This window comes from Pongo pygmaeus, chromosome 12 (assembly GCF_028885625.2).
Source record: "Pongo pygmaeus isolate AG05252 chromosome 12, NHGRI_mPonPyg2-v2.0_pri, whole genome shotgun sequence".
NCBI lineage: Eukaryota > Metazoa > Chordata > Mammalia > Primates > Hominidae > Pongo > Pongo pygmaeus.
In genome coordinates, this window is record NC_072385.2 from 123,400,965 (window position 1) to 123,415,918 (window position 14,954).

General features: G+C 41.5%; 1 protein-coding gene across 2 annotated transcripts in view; it reads left to right on the plus strand.

The window, feature by feature from the left end:
- NOL10 (nucleolar protein 10) overlaps positions 1-14,954 on the plus strand; it is a 117,591-nt gene that overhangs the window by 47,236 nt on the left and 55,401 nt on the right. The window lies entirely within an intron of this gene.

The window sequence follows — 14,954 nt, forward strand, 5'->3', positions numbered from 1 at the left end:
CCAAGTACGAAAATTCTTCCTGTCTATGATAGTCCTTTTAAAATTGCTCAGTTATGTATTTTCACACACAAAAAAAGCATGCTGCTTGCTGTTGACTCTGGTTTCGGGATACTGACATGTTGTTGAAAGCACTTAGAGATATTTCGTTTGGTTGGTAGTGAAATGAAGGCCGTTCAAACAGGAAGCATTTTGGTTTTCCTAAGTTACCATTTGTTCCTTTTCCCCTGGACTCTTGCAGATACTGCATTCATATTCCTATCAACTTATCCGTCTTTCCTTGTATTCACTTGTTAATAAATATTATGGACTACATCAACTGTGTGTCAGGAACGATGCTGTATGCTGGCAGTATTACAGCGTCCAGGGTACTGCCCTTCCCTTTGAGGAGTTACTGTTGGGAATCCAACAAGAAAGTAGGCAGTTGCCATTCAGTGTGAGGAGTGCTACCAGGGTACTGTGGTGGGAGCACATAGGAGAGACCCTGTACCCACTGAGGGCCCGGGAGCTGATGAGAAGTATGGTTGGCGCTCAGGGAAAACTTCCCAGAGGGAGAGACTTTGAAGGAGGGACCGAAGGATAGCTGCGTAGACTGGGTGAAGGGGTGGAGTGGAGTGAGGTGCCCAAGGGGAGAAGGGTTTTTTTTTTTCTTTTTCAGTCGACTTTCCCAGGTTGGACAGTAGATCGGATCTTGACAGTAGAGTGGGTGCAGAGCTGCGGGAGCAAGTACCTCCCATGGCTGAGCATTGGAGCCTGTGGGGGCAGGTAGAAAGCCAGGTTAGGAGGGGTCTTGTGAGCTGGCTGTGGGGATGTAGGGCAGGGAGTCCTGACAGAGTTGTAAGCGGGGGGATAGGATCAGACCTGTGTTCTGAAAAGATTACTTTTGCTGCCACAGGGGAATGCATTAAACAGGCTCTAATATGGACGCAACAAGCACAGGCTGTGGCAGCCCACAGGAGAGATGATGGCACCTGCATTACCTGTGCCAGGCTCCCTTTCCAGTAGTTGTGGCTCTTTGGGGTTCTGGGATAATGTGAGAGAAGTCTAATCTGGTAGGTAGTACTTGCAGACAATTCATCCTTGAATTGCCCGGTGGCATGTCTCAGACCTGTTCATTGATTGAGAGAGCTCTATAGATCACAAGAATGCTGCCCTCAGACCAGCGTTACATAGTTTTCTTCCAGTTTCTGCCCCTTTGGGGAACATTGTCAGGAGAGGCAGAATAAATCAGCTTGCCCCTAACCTTTTCATCACGAGAAAGGTCTCTTTCATCTTCCTCTTAGAAGTGCTTATTGTATTTTGATCACTACAGCAACATAGACAGCAAGTGCCTGTCCATGCCTTGGATCTTAGATCCCTTCCGCATGTCAAAAGTAGATAGAATCAACTAGTGGGCAGGTGAAAAGCACTCTCAGTGTGGAGTGCTGCTTCGGGAGGTCTGCCTAGTAGAGGAGGAGATGTGGGCTGGAGAGCTGTGTTGTGGAGAGGTGGGGAGGGGCAGTCCTGAAGACGGTTGCAGTGAGGCCACCTTACAAGCCTGTGTGAGGATGGTGGCCATGGGGATAGAAGTGAAAGGGTTGTTATGGTTGTAAGAGACTTGAAATTGATGAGTGTGGGAAGTAAGGAATAGGAAAGGACCAAGGATGACATCCCGGTTTTTGCTTGGGCAAATGTGCAGATCACTATGTCATTCTGAGTCCAGGAAGAGGCAGGAGAATATTAAACATGATTTTCCCTTTGGTATTTTCTGCATTTTATAAAATGATCTTTTAAAGAAAGCAAAACAGCTTTTTTGTTTATGCAAACAATGTATGCATATTCCTGTTTATTCTAAGTGGGTTACAAAGTGTATGAAAATAAAAACCAGCTATTCCCTCTTGATAATACTATAACTACCATTAATATTTGGATGTATTGTTTTTCAGTTATATTTGTGATGTTATGTGTGTGAGGTTGTATTTTTTTTTTAAGCTTTAATTTTTTTTTTTTGAGACGGGGTTTTTGTTGCCCAGGCTGGAGTGCGGTGGCAATCTCGGCTCACTGCAGCCTCCGCCTCCCAGATTCAAGCAATTCTTCTGCCTCAGCCTCCTGAGGAGCTGGGATTACAGGCATGTGCCACCACACCCAGCTAATTTTTTTCTTTTTCTTTTTTTTTTTTTTGTATTTTTAGTAGAGATGGGGTTTCACTATGTTGGTCAGGCTAATCTCAAACTCCTGACCTCATGATGTGATCCACCTGCCTCGGCCTCCTGAAGTGCTGGGATTACAGGCATGAGCCACCGCGCCTGGCCCTAATTTTTGTGTTTTTAGTAGAAATGGGGTTTCACCATATTGGCCAGACTGGTCTTGAACTCCTAGCCTCAAGTGATCCACCGCCTCAGCCTCCCAAAGTGCTGGGATTACAGGCATGAGCCCCGAAGTTGTATTTTATATACAAATTGGTTCCTGGTTTCTTCAGTTAACCTTGGAAATATTAATTCTAAGGTACTGAAATTACCTAAAACATTTTTAGTTACCTCTATTGTATGTCATTGGCTGGTTTATGACATGTCTATTATCTTAGAACTGTAAGAGACCCATTGTTTACTTCTGATTGTCTGGATCAGTTTCTTAGGGTGGGCGTTTTTGTTCCAAGTAATGGTGACTTTAATTAGCATGAGTGTGAGGGGCTGGATGATAGCCAGGTGATGAGAAATTGCCATCTTGACAAATGTTAGCTTATCTTATAAGACCTTTTTAGTTTCAACTTTCTACCTGAGATTTAACAGAAAGCTGTGAAAAAAACATCCAGAGAGCCCTCTCCTAGGTGAGCTGCATATGGGAACAGTGTGAGCAGAAGTTGGTTTTGCTAAGCGAAGCATTATGCTGAAACTTGGACTTCAGTGTTCCTTTCTGACCTACCTTTCTGCCCTGCTCCCTCCTACAGTACTGAGTGATATTTTATAGCACCACTTGTCTTTACTTGGAAACTGCCCTTTGTAATACTCCTTCAAAGCAAAGAGAGAGCCCAGGGGTCTGAAAGCCTGCCATTTTTCATACGATTTTATCAAACTTACCAAGCTGACATTTGGCAAGAAGGTTCATTTGAGGCCTATAGAACTAGAGAAATGTGTGTTTAATGTATGATCCATGCCAAGTTTAGGAGGCCTGGACTGTGATTTGTATTAACATCTTATAAATCAGGTTTGAAAACTTTTTCCCTCCCTCTTTGGGGCCTGCTGAAGATGAAGGCAACTTAGTGTTCTTTTAGCTTGTTAATTTTTGCCTTTCTATCTGATACCATCTTTCTTGAGTAATTGAAATCTTTATAAACTAATGCAGTTCCTGATACACCATCTTCTGGCACTTAGATATCTCTGTAGCCAGCTTGTCCTTTGAGACCAAATGGGTTGTCTCCAGCCCCGTCCCATTTTCTCAGTTCTTTCCTTTTTTTTTTTTTTTTTTTAATTCTCTCAGAGACCAGGTTCTATTGTTTTGTTTGTTTGTTTTCTCCAGGGTCTAATTCAACTGCAGCTTCAGAGACTAATGCCAAGAATAATTTTTCAAGCTTGGTTTTTCCTCTGAAACATAATTTAATCTTAGGTTAGTTCTTTATAATTAACATCCTTGGCAACTATGTAGACTCCAGAGGGAATCCAAGTCCCCTATGGCACCCAACCCAAAACCCAGCCTTTGTGCTTAATGGTGTTTCTGTTGGAAATGCTCCTGAGTTCCGAGCCCCTAGCATATCAGGGCACTCCTGCAGCCACTCATTGCTTGGTGGTGGTGGTTGGGGTGCGAGGGATTGCTTGCTGCTTGGTAATGTGGATGTGTAAACTTGAGGAAGAATGTAGGAGGAAAACTATTTGTTTGGGAAGCTGTTTGATTTAGATGGAGTCTCGCTCTGTCGCCCAGGCTGGAGTGCAATGGCAGGATCTTGGCTCACTGCAAGCTCCGCCTCCCGGCTTCACACCATTCTCCTGTCTCAGCCTCCCCAGCAGCTGGGACTACAGGCGCACGCTGCCCCGCCCAGCTAATTTTTTGTATTTTTAGTAGAGACGGGATTTCACTGTGTTAGCCAGGATGGTCTTGATCTCCTGACCTTGTGATCTGCCCACCTCGGCCTCCCAAAGTGCTGGGATTACAGGCGTGAGCCACCGCACCCGGCCCAAGCTGTTTGATTTAGAAGAATAAAAGTAATTCAGTTGGCCGGGCATGGTGGCTCACGCCTGTAATCCTAGCACTTTGGAAGGCTGAGATGGGCAGATCACTTAAGGGCAGGAGTTTGAGACCAGCCTAGCCAACATAGTGAAACCCCGTCTCTACTAAAAGTACAAAAATTAACCAGGCGTGGTGGTGCGTGCCTATAGTCCCAACTGCTCAGGAGGCTGAGGCAGGAGAATCGCTTGAACCTGGGAGGCAGAGGATGCAGTGAGCCGAGACCGCACCAGTGCACTCCAGCCTGGGCAACGAAGCAAGAATCTGTCTCAAAAAAAAAAAAAAAAAAGTAGGCCAGGCACGGTGGCTCAAACGCCTGTAATCCCAGCCCTTTGGGAGGCCAAGGCGGGCGGATCATGAGTTCAGGAGTTCGAGACCAACCTGGCCAACATGGTGAAATCCCGTCTCTACTAAAGAGACAAAAAATTAGCCGAGGGTTGTTGTGGGCACCTGTAATCCCAGCTACTTGGGAGGCTGAGGCAGGAGAATTGCTTGAACCTGGGAAGCAGAGGTTGCAGTGAGCCGAAATCATGCCATTGCACTCCGGCCTGGGTGACAGGGTGAGACTCCATCTCAAAAAAAAAAAAAAAAAAAAAAAAAGGGAATTCACCTATAAGGGTATGTGCTTTGTTTTTGTTTTTTTCTTTTTTTAATGTCAATATTTAAGATGTTGTAAAGAATAAATACATTACTGCACCCAGCTTTCAAGAATGGCAGTTAGGTACTGTTATGTTATGTTATGTTATGTTATGTTATATTATGTTATGTTGTTATGTTGTTATAAGTTATGTTATTTTTTGAATGAGACAGGGTCTCGCTCTGTTACCCTGTCTAGAGTGCAGTGACGTGATCATAACTCACTGCAGCTTCATCCTTTGGGGCTCTAGCATCCTCCCGCCTCAGCTTTGTGAGTAGGTAGAACTACAGGCATGTGCCACCAAGCCCAGCTAATTTTTATGTTGTTTTTTTGTAGAGCGAGGATCTCGCTGTGTTGCTGAGGCTGGTCTTAAACTCCTGGCCTCAAGCGATCCTCCCACGTTGGCCTCCCAAAGTGTTGGGATTACAGGTGTGAGCCACTGCACCTGGCCAAGTATTTTATTTTCAAACATTTTCTTAAGAAGAAACTCCTATATTATTTCTATTAAAATATTTTGACTATTTAAAATAAAACACTGATTAAATATTTTAACATTTACCATTTAATTTAAAATTTGGAAAGTACTCTTGGAGCCTGCAAATGAGGCAGTGTTAAAAACATGAAGAACCCTTCTAACTTGCACCAGGGCTTCTGCGCCTGTTCAGAATAGCACTGGAACTTATCCAGCAGTTCATAAACCCACAAAACTCTGTCTTTGCAAATAGAGGAGACTATGTGTTAAGAAGCATAAGACCTCAAAAATACCTACAACACAACTTCACAGAGGCATGCAAACCAAAGGAAATGAACAATTAGAAGCCACATTTTTTGGAATGTAATAAAAGGTTGTTTAGTGAGTGTTTCTAAGCCTCTCAGCTGAGTAGGTAGCACACTCCCCGCAGAGCTGAGGCCTTCTGACGCCATCACAGGGTTCAACGCTGGTATCTCCTCAGGGCTTCAGTCACTGGGCTAGGGCAGACATCTGTGCTCCTGCACCTGTAACAATGGCAAGGCAGTAGGTGCTGCAGAATTTTAGGGGTTGTCAGGGAGATGCTTTTGAAATCATTATAGCATTGGGAAGTCAGTTTTAGGGAAATGGCATGGACATTTTTCTAGTAGATATATGAATATTTGCAGTCTGGCAGATTTTTTTCTTGCTCAATGAAGAAATAAAAATAGATATTATAGTCTTTTTCTCAGGTTTTTTTCTGTAAGGGTTTTTGGTTTTAGTGTTTTTTTTTTTTTTTTTGAGACAGAGTCTTGCTCTGTGGCCCAGATTAGAGTGCAGTAGCACAATCAACCTCCATCTCCTGGGTCAAGCAATTCTTTTACCTTAGCCTCTCAAGTAGCTGGGATTACAGGTGCACACCACCACACCTGGCTAATTTTTTTATTTTTAGTAGAGATGGGGTTTTGCTGTGTTGGCCAGGCTGGTCTCGAATTCCTGGCCTCAAGCGATCCACCCGTCTGGGCCTCCCAAGGTGCTAGGATTACAGGCGTGAGCTACCACACCCGGCCTCTAAGGGTTTTGTGACAAAAACAAATTTAGGTGCAAACAATTTTAACTTCTGTCTGTGGTGAATTGAATTTGTTAGTCTAGTTCTAAACTCCATGACTATTTCAATGACTGTTGTCTATTAGAGAGGTACTTATGGATACTTTTTAATCATCGCTATGTGATCTTATTCCTATATAGATGGTATCTTTTTTCAAGTTCAGTATTTGAAACATTACTGTTCTGGTGTGTTTTGGCATAATTTTCCAAAGTCTTAAGAACACAGCCTTACTCCTCAGCTTCATTAAGAAGATACTTTTTTTTGTTTTGATACAGGGTCTCACTCTGTCTCCCAGAGTGGAGTGCATTGGTGTGATCATGGCTCACTGCAGCCTCACAACTTTCTGGGCTCAGGTGATTTTCCTACCTCAGCCTCCCGAGTATCTGGGACTACAGGTATATGCCACCACGCCCGGCTAATTTTGTTTTTTTTTTTTGGTTTTTTGTTTTTTGGTTTTTTTTTTTTTTTTTTGGTTTTTTGTAGAGACAGGGTTTCACCATGTTGCCCAGGCTGGTCTCCAACTCCTGGGCTCAAGCAGTCTTCCTGCCTCGGCCTCCTAGAGTGTTGGGATTGGGATTACAGGTGTAAGCCACTGTGCCTGGCCAAAGATGCCATATTTTATCAGCTATCCAGAGTATATGTTGTTTTAGTTTAACAGTAGATTTGACAGTATCTTGAAAATAAGTGTCAAAAATTCCTAGATGGGCCAGGCATGGTGGCTCATGCCTGTAATCCCAGCACTTTGGGAGGCAGAGGCAGGTAGATCAATTGAGGCCAGGAGCTCGAGACTAGCCTGGCCAACAAGGCGAAACCCCGTCTCTACTAAAATAGAAAAAAATAGCTGGGCATGCTTTGGCACGCGTCTGTAATCCCAGCTACTTGGGAGGCTGAGGCATGAGAATAACTTGAGTCCGGCAGGCAGAGGTTGCAGTGAGCCGAGGTCGTGCACTCCAGCCTGGGTGACACAGACTCTGTCTTAAAAAAAAATGAAAAATACATGAAATTCCTAGATGGATGAGTGTTTTGCTATTTTGTCTATTAATGTTTTTATTTTGTCTTCCTATATTATAAAAGTAAATGTAGGAGACCAACAAGTGCTTGTATTTGTTCAGTAAGGATATATTGAGTACGGTGCTAGGTTGCAGGAATATGTTGGTGAAGAAAACCAATATGTTCTCTATTGTACACTCGCCGCCCTTGTGAGCTTACAATCTAGGTGAAGGGGTGATGATAAAACAGATCTGTGACTAAGCTCTGTGAAGGAAGGCAGCAGGGTTCAGTGGCTTCCTAAGCATTTTCCCTAAGTCAAGGGTCAGGCACTTTGTATCAGTCACTTTTTTATGTAGATATTTTATCAGCTCCCTTCTTCTGTGTAGATATTATATATAGATTTGTAAAAATCTCCCCCACCTTCATCTTAAATTTGAATTTCAGGGTTGGAGACTTGGTGTTTTCTTTGCCTTATGATCATAGCACATATCTGGGGCAAAATAGTGAATGACGATATTTGTCCCACAATCTCTGGAAACAAAAGAGAACAGCAGAGAGAATGTTGGCCAATAGAGAAGGTAGAGGTTGCGCCTCTATAATCCAAAAATCTGAAATGCAGACGCTCCAAAATTTAAAACTCTTTTGAGTGCCAACATGACTCCACAAGTGGAAAATCCAAACATGAGACTTAACCTAAAGTTTGTTTCCTGCCAAAAATTATTAAAAATATAAAATGTTTAAAGGTATAAAATTACCTTTGGTCTGTGTGTATAAAGTGTATATGAAGCATAAATGAATTTCATGTTTAGACTTGGGTCTCATCCCAAGATATCTCATTATTTTTATACAAATGTTCCAAAAGCCAAAAAAAAAAAAAAATCAAAAATTTAAAATCCTTCTGATCTCAAGCATTTTAGAAACAGGCTACTCAGCCTGTATTGCTTTTCCTGGACAGACGTGTGTACAGTCATCCTCCCTTTCTCCTTGAACATACATCTCATATGCAGATCATTTTACTTTATCTCCAAGTGGTATTTAGAAACACAGTTGACCAGGCCTCTTTAAAACTGTGCCCAGCTTCTAGAAGGCCACATTCTCCTGGGATTCCTTCTTTCATCTAGTTATCTCTTTTCAGTCTTCACTGGCTCCTCTTCCTGCTGATAACGTCCTAGACTTCGGATCTTGCCTCTCTCCCCTGACCTCTGAATGTTAGTGAGTGCTAGGACTTAGTCCTTGTCTCTTCTTTATTTGTATTCTCTCCCAGGGAGCTTGTTTATGCCTAGGCTTTATATAACAGCTGTGTGTTAATGACGTCCAATTTTCCCTCTCCAGCCTTCCCTCTGAGCTACAGAGGTACATATCTACCAGTCTACTCGGCTTCTCCACTTGGATGTCTAATAGCACATCCTGTTTAATGTGTCTGCATCAGAACTTCTGATCCAGCTCCCCACCTGCACACCATCTGCCAGGGTCTCCATTTCAGCTGAAGCCCTGTTTTTGCTCACTCAGCTGTCTAGGCTTAGAGCACAGGAGCCATCCTTGTTTCCTCTCCTCTCCACTTCATGCCTCCTCATCCAGTCCATCAGCTGTTTGCAGATTTTATTCCACATCCAGCCATTTCTCAGTGCTTCCCTTCCATCAGGCCTCTGGATTACTGTAATACTGAATAACTGATCTTTCTGCTTCTGCTTTTGTCTCTCTTGTAACCTATTTTCCATGTAACAGCCAGACTGATTTAAAATATTAAAAATATAAACAAAACAGACCCAGTGCAGTTGGTCACACCTGTAATACCAGTGCTTTGGGTGGCTGAGGCAAGAGGATTGCTTGAGCCTAGGAGTTTGAAACCAGCCTGGGCAACATAGTGAGACCCCATCCCACAAAGTTTTAAAAATTAACCAGGTGTGGTGGCACGCGCCTATAGTTCCAGCTACTTGGGATGCTGAGGCAGGAGGATCCCTTGAGCCCAGGAGTTTGAGGCTATAGTAAGCTATGACCATGCTACTGCACTCCAGCCTGGGTGACAGAGCAAGACCCTGTTGCTTAAAATAATAATAATAAATATATATATATATACACATATATATATACATACACACACACATACACATAAACAAAACAAATATAAATCAGATTGTGTTACTCTTCTGCTTAAAACCTTCCAGTCGCTCATTATTTTGCTTACAACTTGAAAAGTCTTACATAATAGAAAAGCAGAAAGAGACTAAAGAATCAGATTTTCTGTTTTCTTCTCACTCAACAGAGAATAGATCTCTATTAAGCATTAATCTATTTACAAAGATCACCAAATGGTCAGACTGTTAAACCAAATCCTCAGCCACTGCCACCGTAAATGGGGAATAACTTATGGGCTGTTAAACCAAATCCCCAGCCACTGTCACCATAAGTGGGGAATAACTTATGGGCTGTATATTAATAATATATCAATATATAATTAATACCAATGTTATGATATATTAATATATAATTAATATATCAATTATATATTAGATAAGCATTATTAGATAAGAAATTTAAAATTAGAGCCTTTTGTGGTGGTACCCACCTGTAATCCCAACTACTCAGGAGTGGAGAATCACTTGAGCCCAGTTCAAATCCAGCTTGAGCAACATGGTGAGACCTTGTCTCAAAAAAAAATGAAATAAATAAGTAAAATAAAAAAGAAAGACAGACACAGCCAAGTTCTACTGTTTCTTTGGATTCACCCCACGAGCCAAGGACAACTGTGCTTGGATTTCAGGAGCCCAAGTATGTTACACTCTGATGAGGAAGTTTTCCTGTTCTGTCAGGTCCATCAGGTATCTTAGTGAGACCTCCAAAACTGCTAAAAGATGACTTCCCCAAAACATGAAATCATGATTCTCATACAGATATGAAATAAATACATGTTAACGTTTTAATTTAGGCCTAGTGCGGTGGCTCACACCTGTAATCCCACCACTTTTAGGAGGCTAAGGCAGAAGGATCACTTGAGCCCAGGAGTTTCAGACTAGCCTGGGCAACATACCAAGACACTGTTTCTATTATTTTTTTAAATAATATTTAAAAATTTAAAAATTTCACATTTTAATTTAACCTGTAAATTAAATGAGGGAACCAGGCCCATGGTTAAATCAAAAGGTAAAATTTTAATTTAACTTTTAAAAGGAAAAGTGTAAAAAAGGACAAATTTACATGGAATAAAGTTATATTGAATTGGGAATGTGCAAGTAGACACAAAATGTTCTATTTTGGACTATTTGGGGCCTTTTCCAAAGGTATAAACTGTCCACCAGACATAATTCGTTTGCATGTCTATAGACAATTATTTTGCATTGCTTCCAGTTACCTACAGTTTGCAAAGTTGTAAAATAGGTCCCATAGAATGAGAATCAGATGATCTTGCAGGGTGTACTCTAGACTGGGGTTTGGGAAACTAAACAGCAGCTGTCTGTTTTTGTAAATAAAGTTTTATTGAAACATAGTGAGCCCATTCATTCATGTATTATCTATGCAACTTTCTGACTATAATGGCAAAGTTGAGTAGCTATGACAGAGACCATATGGCTCGTGAGCCCTAAAATATTTTCTTTTCGTTTATTTACTTCTTTGACATGAATGCAGGGGCATTATTTTGTCTTTTTCACTGTTATATCCTCAGCACCTAAAGCAGTGCCTATCATACTGTAGGCCCTCACTTAATGGGTGTTGAAAAATTAATGAGCACACAAGTGAGAGTGACCTGATTACTACAATTTGGAGCGTCTTCGATAATGGTTGTGTACTTTGACCATGGCTGGTTTGCAGTGCTTCTTGACTGTACTTAATGCCAGATTGAAATTTTGCATTTGCCCTTTTCTGCTACTACTATTAAAATATAGAAAGGCACTTTGGGAGGCTGAGGCGGGCAGATTACCTGAGGTCGGGAGTTTGAGACCAGCCTGACCAACACGGAGAAACCCTGTCTCTACTAAAAATACAAAATTAGCCGGGCGTGGTGGCGCATGCCTGTAATCCCAGCTACTGGGGAGGCTGAGGCAGGAGAATCGCTTGAACCTGGGAGGCAGAGGTTGCAGGGAGCTGAGGTCACGCCATTGCACTCCAGCCTGGGCAAACAAGAGCGAAACTCCATCTAAAAAAAAAAAAAAAAAAAAAACAGAAAGGGAGAACATGGTTCATGTGTGCCAGAGTATAATTTTTATACAGTAGGATTAGCATCAGTTCTTTGGCTCTGACAGTGCCTTCTAATCAGCCACATCTGAGAATGGTGGTATGATGCAATTGTTGTGTTTGGGAGTGCCAACAAATTTTTAAAAGTAATACCTTGTCCAAAAGATTTAATAGTGATTCTGTTAAGAAGATAGGTTAAGTAAACTTTTTTTCCTATAAAAATCCAAAAGGAGAATATGAAAGCAAGGGCATTTAGCTTTTGTCCTAATTTTTTTGGAATTTGTGCAGAAGTTGGCTTTGCATCTAGAGTACGACAGCCTTATTGTATGTTTTAAAGATTGAAAAGAATGCCTTTTGTTTTTCTCCCCGTGCTTTTAACTAGAGTTGCTGGGAGTGCTGTACGTGTCATTCCCTAAGATTTGGGTTTGAATCAGGACCACGATTGGTCCAGTTGATGTATTTCAGTTCAAAGCCAACAATGTAGGATCATTTATATTTACTAAATTGATACTCTGGAGAAGTCCCCAGTAAGAGATCTGTTTGCCCTATTAGTATATGTTGAAATGGCCCTGAATCTGTTAGTGTCCGTGTAGAATCCTAAAAATGATAGATCACACTTTCATCTAAAGTGCACATTTAAGCAGAGCGCTATTAGACATAGTGACAGATGTAATTTTGCTAGAAATTGCTCTTTTGTAGTACCAGTAGCAACATATTCTCTTTGTTTGGGAAGGTAGTGTCAGATGAAAAGAAAACTCTTCCCTAGGGAATTTATCAGCCTACAAGCAATGTTCCAGACAGAATGTAAACGGGAAAGTCGTTGCTCAAATCTTGTCCACACTAAAGGATTTATCAGTGTGCATTAAAGGAAAGGGGAAGCTTTGGAGCATCGACCATCAGAGCTAGAAGGGATCTCCAAGGTCATCTAGTCCAGCCCTTAATTTGTAGCTGAGGAAGCAAGTTTTTGGTTTTTTTTGTTTTGTTTGGTTTTGTTTGGTTTTGTTTTTCCTGAGACGGTGTCTTGCTCTTTCGCCCAGGCTGGAGGGTAGTGGCGTGATCTCGGCTCACTGCAAGCTTCGGCTCACTGCAAGCTTCGCCTCCCGGGTTCACGCCATTCTCCTGCCTCAGCCTCCCAAGTAGCTGGGACGACAGGTGCCCACCAACTCGCCCCGGCAAATTTTTTGTATTTTTAGTAGAGACGGGGTTTCACCATGTTAGCTAGGATGGTCTCGATCTCCTGACCTCGTGATCCGCCCGCCTCAGCCTCCCAAAGTGCTGGGATTATAGGCGTGAGCCACCGCGCCCAGCTGCAAGTTATTGTTTAAGGTCAAATGGCAAGTTGGTGACAGCTGGATCCAAAAGGCATTTCTTCATTCCACATTGCATAGTAGAAATAACTTAGACTTTGGAATTGGTTGGACCCGAGTTTGAATACCAGCTTTGCCATTTATAAATGTTGTGACCTTGAATGAGTTACTTATTCTCTCCGAACACTAGTTTCTTGAGCAACAAAAGAGGAATGATATTGTAAGGTATTTATGTAGAATGGATATACTCATTCAGTCATTTCTCATGTTCAGCTGATTTCTTGTAATGAACAGAATTCACGGGGTCCATGGCAAAGAGTATTTGGATAAAATTAAGTCATTAAGCTGGGCATGGTGGTTCATGCCTGTAATCCCAGTACTTTGGGAAGATGAGGCGGGAGGATCACTTGAGGCCAGGATTTCTAGGCCAGCCTGGGCAACATAGTGAGACCCTCTTTCTGCAAAATGTTTTAAAAAATTAGCTGGGCATGGTGGTATGCACTTGTAGTCTTAGCTACTCAGGAGACTGAGGGGAAAAAAAATAATAATTATGGCATTATGTGAGCATGGACTTCTATTTAGCTTTTAGAAGGGAATATCATGTTGAGCAAAATAAAGCTATACATGGAAAAGATTGTGACAAACTTGTGAATGTGAGCAAGGAAAATGACTTAAGACATGATTTGGGATTGTTTAGTCTGATAATCACATAAGATATAGATTGAGAGAGGTCTGTTGTGCCATTAGTTTTGCCATTGACTATTGAAACAGAAAGCAGTGATAACATCTGGTTGTTTAAATAAGAAGTCTGATTTTTTAAAGTGAAGTTCATTTTCCCCAATTATATCATCAAGGTGCACTCTTTGCAGAAAATATGGCAAATACAGATAAGTAGAAGAAAACTCAAATACCCTTCCACTGCCTAAAGACAAACATTAACATTTTGCTGTATTTTTTTCAATATTTAATCTGAAACTTTGTTAATGTGGTTTCATATCTTGTTTTTTTCCCACTAAACATTTCTCTTTATTATTATAAGCTCTTGGAAATTAATAAAAAATATATTTTCTGTATGAATATAATAGTTATTTTAGAAAATACATAAATATCAGAAAAAGATGAAAAAAACTATAAATCTCACTAGTCAGAGACATTCTTGCCAACATTTCTGTTACATTTTCTTTGCATTTGGGATATTTTAGTGGCTACTGATTGGATTTAAAGTGAAATCCTGTCAGAAGCTCATTTAGCTTACATCAGTTTCAATAAAAGCCCTTCAAGATGTTGGAGGCTGGAGGTGGAGGGGTGGGGAGGGGGAGGGAGGGAGGTGTATGTAGGGGAGAGGTGGAGTGAGCAAGCAAGCATGTTTGCACTCTTAGGCAGTTTCACTTATGTGGCTGTCCATTTGCTCGGGGGGAATATGTCCTGGACTAAACTTGAGATGGGAGGGCCTTTCTCAACCGAGAAAACGTGTTCCTAATTCCCTAAGGCGTCCAGTTTATGTGATCAATTACCTTCTCTCCCATGCATTTAGGATGGCTCCAGTGATGGATCGTTGTTGGGAGAATTGAGAAAAGAGTTACTCGGTTATTTTGTGTTCTTGGTTGAGATGAGGAAGACTGTTTGAAAAAGTTTGCTTAAATCTATTGTTTCCTAATACCGCTCATGGCAGCATCACACTGAGTGTGATTCTGGTCATTTAAGACATGGGATTTTTTGGTATGACGTAGTCACCAGGTGCAAGTCTCCTGCTGTGTCTGGTCCTATTCTAACACCAGATGGAAATTCTGACGGGCCTTTCAAGTTTAGGTTTGCTTATATTCCATTTAGTCTTATCTGCTTGACTTTAGAACCTGATCTTTATATAAGAGATTAAACCAATGAAATTAAACTTCAGAAATATTTAATGCAATGGATAGAGTAGGAGAAGGGGAACAATTTTAAAAATATAGTCAGCAGAATGGGTGAGATGGTGCCTAGCAGCAGCAGCATCTATAACAAAAAGAGCTCTGTTGGTTTCAGTCAACTGTAAGTCCAGGGAATAAAGGTTAAGTAGAATGTTGGCAGTGACTCCACTTGTGAATGGGGGTCGAGAATGTC